The 6442-nt window shown below is 31.9% G+C and overlaps 1 protein-coding gene across 10 annotated transcripts in view; it reads left to right on the forward strand.

Moving 5' to 3' along the window:
- Positions 1 to 6442, forward strand: part of LOC106459206 (NGFI-A-binding protein 1-like) — a 182549-nt gene that overhangs the window by 3190 nt on the left and 172917 nt on the right. Inside the window, exon 1 of one of the 10 annotated variants that reach the window (XM_022385646.1) lies at positions 6092 to 6151. The exons of the other annotated variants lie outside the window; for them this stretch is intronic. The gene's annotated coding sequence lies outside the window, so the exon portion shown is untranslated. Of the gene's footprint in view, positions 1 to 6091; positions 6152 to 6442 lie in introns of those variants that run through there. 10 annotated transcript variants of the gene reach the window in all.

The following is a 6442-nucleotide window of genomic DNA, read 5'->3' on the forward strand; positions in this document are numbered from 1 at the left end:
AGTGAGTTTAAGAAAAAGCTTTAAGTATATGAATAAAAAGGGCCGGCTTCAAGATTTATTTTTTTTAATCATTTTTTATTTAGTTTAGAGGATGGAACAGCTGAGATGGACCAATAGGTCACATGTTGTCCCAAAATGTTATGTTAATGAATATTTGTTACTTTTATATATTTAATCGATATTTGTTGTTACTTTATTAACATTTTTATGCTTATACTGTGAGCTAAAAACAGCTTTTGCTATGATTTTGCCTTGTTTATTTGCTCGTTGCTGTTCTAATTTAGGATCTTCTTTTTAATAAGTTCTTAAAAATGTTGAAAGAAGAATGGGGGGGCCCATGCTGACTCTCAATTCTCCTGGTTACATATGCAGAATTCAGATAATTATACATAATATAATTTTAATATTAAAATTTACATATAAGTATGCATTTGATGTTCTATGATACAACTCCATATGAATACAAGCTTCTGGTATACTAATGTACTGTGATTATTTTATTTATTTAAAGACGAACGCATGTGGAAACTAACACGATAAAAAAAAACATGCATACATTATGAACTCTGAAACATAAGGAAATGTTTCTCTGGTGTTGATTCTCATAATCTACCTTTTCCAACTTTTAGGTATAGCAAGAGATATTTGCCATCTTGTTCTAAAATGTTAAAACCTAGTTTAGTTTTCAGGTTTTGATCATAATTCTTAAAACACTTTAACCAGAAATTGAATGGCGTATCTATTCAAATCTTAATGCTACCTGTAAAAATGAAATGTGGCTCTGAAAACCAGGTGTAACCATGGGTCAAAAAATTTTATGATTTCACTTGTGTTGTGAATTTGGATTGGTGTGTTTGCTCAGTACTTGTAAACATGTATTACTTGGAAAAAATAAGAGTGTAATGTAATTATTTTTTCATGTCGCTAGGTAAGAAAAGGGGTTTACAAGACTTAAATGGCTAAATTGTAGTTGACTCCATATAACTGAGCCTTGCACATGTAAAATGTGATGCTTTTTTTTTATACTTAGATATTTTTGAAAATGTTTGACAGGTTCAAATCTAAAAAGTAGTAGTTTTGCACAACTAGAGGATGTCGTAGCTTACTTATACTAAATTAACACCTTGATACAAAGAAACCCCAGGAGGTCGCAAAAGTACAAGGTTCTGCTCACCATAAAATGTTATAAAGTCAAGCAGCTTCCCATGCTATGAATGGTTATATACATTTGTACAGTACTGATAACGAGCTAATCGGTTAGTGATTCTTCAGCATGGAAGTAACTTAAACTTTTCAGTGGTCATGTACTTAGAAAATAAGTTATAAGTGAAAGGTAACGTACAAGATACTGTAAAGATATTAGTATGTGATTGGTAATAAACTGGTTATTGAGCAAGTCAAAATTTGGGTGTGAGTATTTGTAAGACTTAAACTTTTTTGCAAATTGTCACATGTAGTTTGTATTAAAATTGAAGGAAAACTTAACCTTTTTTTTTTTTTTTTAGTATCTCATTTTAAAAATGGAGAGGCTACTCCTTAATTCTTATTGTAGAAAATTTTGATCAATTCAGAATATTGATTTTTTTAGGTTCAAAGGATTTACTAGAAATTAGTAGAATGATTACTGGTCTTTAAAATGTTAGCACTTGAAGTTGTTTTATTTTGAACATGAATTTGGGAGGATATGTTTCAGGTGTTTTTAAAGCAATGAAAAATGTATAACCTGTCTGTAACTGGGCAGTATAATTTCTTGAAAAATAGGGCTAGAAATGATTACTTAGAAGAAGAAAAAACATTTCATTACCTGTTCGGATATCACATAATTAAATGGTATGTTAAAAAGAATGGTGTGCTTTAGCTTTAGTTTCTCCCATGTTGAATGAGTATATTAATACAAACTTGTAATTTATTAATCCCTTGCAGATAGGTCTCAGTTGAATGTTTATAAACAACTTCAGTAGTGTTTGATACTTAGTTTGTTTCAAGTAGGCTAAGTTACAAAGTCAAATTTAGCATTTATATCAGCTGATACTGAACTTAAAATTCTCAAGCTTATAAGCTAAAACTAAAATGTAAAGCTGAAAAAGTCTATACAAATTTTATTTATGACTAAAGTATTTGTCAGTTAGAATTATAAACTTAAGTAGCATACCTCATGATGTGGCACATGCTGTTGGTTTGAAGCATTTTAAAACTGGTAGCTAGGTTACGAAGGGCAAAGCCTAAGAGTTTGGAAGGTATGTTTTCAATAAAAATATTTTAATTATTGTTTGATATACCGTGGTGGAATGGGGTATGTGTATAAATTTTTACTATGATGTGCCTTTCTCCATTTGTTCCAGAACGATCACTAACAAATACTATAACTATTGTTTTTAGTTGAGATAGGCCCATAAGTGAGTGTACTGGTATGTACAGAGATTAAGCCTGGTAGTGTTATTTGGTATCAAGTGTTGGATGAGAAAATAACAGGAATAGGAAACAGAGATATACAAAAAAAAATATTAAGTAACAACAGCTATTTAAGAATCCTATTAGGAAATTCAACATTTGAAACTGTGTGTGAGGGAGATAATCTTCCAAAAGAACAGGTTAAAACATATCAGAACTACACTTTAAGAAAGTATAGAACTGCCCTGTAATATTTTCTAATAACTAACAATAAATATACTATTGCTCTTTAGATAAAGAGTTGCATGTAGAAAACTCAACAAATTACGATAAAACAGAAATTAGGTTTGGTTTGTAATACATTGTAATTACCACAAACATAAAGTTCAACCATTTCAATTAAACTACCTAGAAAAATCATAACCAACTATAGAACTGAGAAGTAACCAAATCATGTAAATACCTTGAGATTACAGTGACTCTATTTTTTTTAATAAAAATCTGATGCTCAACAGAATTGAGAATTAAATATTCACGTTTGAAAAAAACAAAAAAAGAGCAGTGCTTGAGCTACCATCATCCTGCGACAAAATAAATAAAAATTAATGATATTGGGTGAAACAGACCTCTACACAACTGAAACTTCCAGTAGGCAGTATAATGGAAAACACCTTGTTTGTTTAAGTGGTGCTTCTGATAAAGCCTACATTGATTTATTGAATGAATTCAAAAATAATTTAAACTACAGTTATACCTAATTTGCTTCAATTTCAAAAGACAATACTCGTATGTGCTCGGGTTTCACTTCGTCTGTGGTGCTAACAGTATTCAGTTTACTAGTGTTTCTCTAACGGTTTTTTTTTTCGCTGACCACCTGATTTTTTTTTCTTTTCATTTTGGTGAACCACAGTGAGATTTAGACACTATGCTGCAACTTCCGCAACCTTTTCCCGCACTAACCTAAGTGACGGGAGCCAGCGCACTACAGATAGAGAACCGTCGTCCTTCGCGAACGTTAGGCTTATCTTACACTGGTATAACTTTCTAACAGAGGCATCAATAAACCTATTTTAATCTGAATAATGACCTTGAATCTTCTATATCTTTAGATCGCTTTATGTAGCCTAAAGTACTTGCGAGAATCGCACACATTTTTTGTTTGTTGTAAACTCTTCTGGCTTGGCTTAAACACTGATCATGCTTATGGCTAATATCAGTCACTGCTATATCTATCGTGATCCTAGCCGGACTGATGAGCCGTGATATTTGACAAGAGGCATTGTGGACATTGGATATATCAGATATGTTGTGGTTGACATATTTTTAAACATTCTCCTTTACTTCCGCTCGTATTTTTTTTAGAATCTCTGATAGTCTTCTCCTGTTGGCGCTGTAATTGCCTTATCAGCTCTAGGAACAATAAAATGAGCATGCTGGTAATATTGTTGCGTCAGCGAGGTCACGTGACTAGTGTCGCGCCCCCTGCTTTCTGGAAATATCTTGTAGCTTCGTGAATTGTCGGGAGATTACTAGATATAGGGTAGTTTGGCATATATATATATATATATATAAGAGGGTGACAACGTGACGGGACAATAATGTGTGTGTGTGTGTGTAGGTAATGAGTAATTGAACTGCAGTCAGAGAGAGACGTATTGTTGAAGTCTAGCTCGTGATACGTGAATTATAGTTTGTTATAACGCAACTGTTGAAGTTGAGTGTATCGGTAAAGTAATATTCAGAAAGAATAAACCAGTTTTATTTAAGAAAGGACTTGTGTCACTAAAGTTTCGTCGGAACTAAGTTACGGAAAATTAATTAACAAACGGAAACGTAATAATATTAAATAATTGGTGTTAACATAAACAAGTAGTATTGTTTTATTAATCCTTACCCTAATTCTGATTTGTATGAGATAATTACAATTCACTAACTTAATCTAGTTCACACCATAACAGTTGTTCATGCAATTTCTTAATATAAAGATAGTGTCTCAACTACTACTGTGTCTGCTTTTTCCCAACAGGCCTAACGAGCCTTGGTGTTTAGTGATAGGCCTTGTCGGCATTGGATATAACAATTATAATGTGTTTGACATTGTTATATACGCTTCTGTAATTTCACTCTCAAATTCGGCGGGACAGCAGTAAGTCTTCGGATTTACAGGGGTTCGATTCCTCATAATGGGCATAGCGGATATCCCATGTGGTTTTACTGTAAACAAACACTCTCTCAAATTCCTATCGGTAAACTACATAAATTTATAGAAATGGAAGAATACCAAAATAACACGATTAGTACATGTGACATTTACTTTACCAAATACGAAACACTATAACGCGACATCTTCAAAAAGGATGGCCTTGCACATTACATCTGTCAGTTGAAGACATCAAAATGTCTTCTGTTTTGTACTTTTTAATTGAATCTGTATTTCTAAAGATGAAATTAAATATATCTAATACCTCGTCCTACTTGTTATTGAGTGATTTTGAAACTTTGAACTGATGACTCCTTTGTCATACCAAACCAAAAGTTCTTTTTTATTTTTTGTTTAACTATAGGATAATTTGCGGAAGCCAAATGGTTTCCATTTTTCGCTAGATGGCGCTACAATTACAAATTACCAAAAAGAAAAAAAAAAGGAATAGTCAATAACCGCCGCATTTAATTCTTTTACATAGGATTAGAGTATATTAAACTCTGATACCTTTGTTTTCCCTTCTATTAGCTATATTTTTGTGCGTTAGCAATACATATACTCGATTCGATTTTATTGCTCAACAGGATATATACCAGCCTACCCTCAAATTGAATTTATTTATTTATTTTTTAGGCAGGATTAGAATGAATTCATCTATGAGACCTTGGGCGCGGTCAAATACATCAATCGAAAGGGTTTGACCTCCTGAGTAAAAAAATTGTAATTAGATCTCAAATCGGTTAAGAGATTGACGGAGTTATGAGCTAAAAGTTTGTACTTAAAACTAGGCCGTTCTTCCGTAGCTGAAAAGCTACTCAAAGTATTGTTTTCAAAATAGGATTTTATCTATATGTGAACGTCACAAACTCTCTAGAATATGCTATCCGGAATGGCTAAGTTAAAATGTTTCTTATAGGTTACATCAGCACTTACTAAAACTATCCGTCAATGGATTACAACAACTCCATAGAACCAAAATTTTCAATTTATCTGGAAAAATACTTCCAGGTCTTCCTTATAAATAACGTAAAACATGATCCATTTAACTTCAAGATAGAAATTCTTTATAAGATCAAAGTTAAAATGAATGAATTTATTTTGGAAATAAAACAAAAATAGTACTTGATTATTCTTTTTCTCGTGGTAGGTGGAGGTGCAGATAACCTTGTGTAGCTTTACATTAAAACTAACGAATATCGAAAGAGCATTTTATATTCAAATAACAATCTTTTCTGAGATAATAGTTTGGTTTTGTTAGTTTTTAATTGTTCATTATTAGGAAGTTATCATCTTCGTTGACAACAAATGTTATTTTAGCAAACAATTTCCTCATTTTTTGTTGTTTATTAATTTATTTTTTTATACAGAACAAGTAGATACCAGCGAGATTTTGCCAACATTTTCTGTGAAATGTTTTCTAGACATGTATCGTAGCGACACCTTATGATATACATAAATAACAATTAAATAAAATTTTGATACCTGCGGTGGGCAGAGTACGGATAGCCTACTGTGCAGCTTTGTGTTCAACAAAGAAACGCAAGTAATCAACTATTGGTACGTATGCCATTAAGGTAACTATTTTTTGTTGTTGTTATATTCTTCCGTTATATTAAAAAAAAAAGACTAGCTGTTTTGCAGTTTTTAAAAGTATATGTAATTTTAAAACATATAAATGCTTCTGGTTATGCTCATCTTACTATATTTATTTCGCTAATAAAGGCACTGCAAATTATGGCAAGCTCAATAAGATCCTTCTGTTCTCATCGGAAACGGAAATTATGTAGAAACCTCAATTGTACTTTGAGGGTCGTTTACTTGAGAACCACTAACACGATATATATATAT

This window comes from Limulus polyphemus, unplaced genomic scaffold (assembly GCF_000517525.1).
Source record: "Limulus polyphemus unplaced genomic scaffold, Limulus_polyphemus-2.1.2 Scaffold575, whole genome shotgun sequence".
NCBI classification, from domain to species: domain Eukaryota; kingdom Metazoa; phylum Arthropoda; class Merostomata; order Xiphosura; family Limulidae; genus Limulus; species Limulus polyphemus.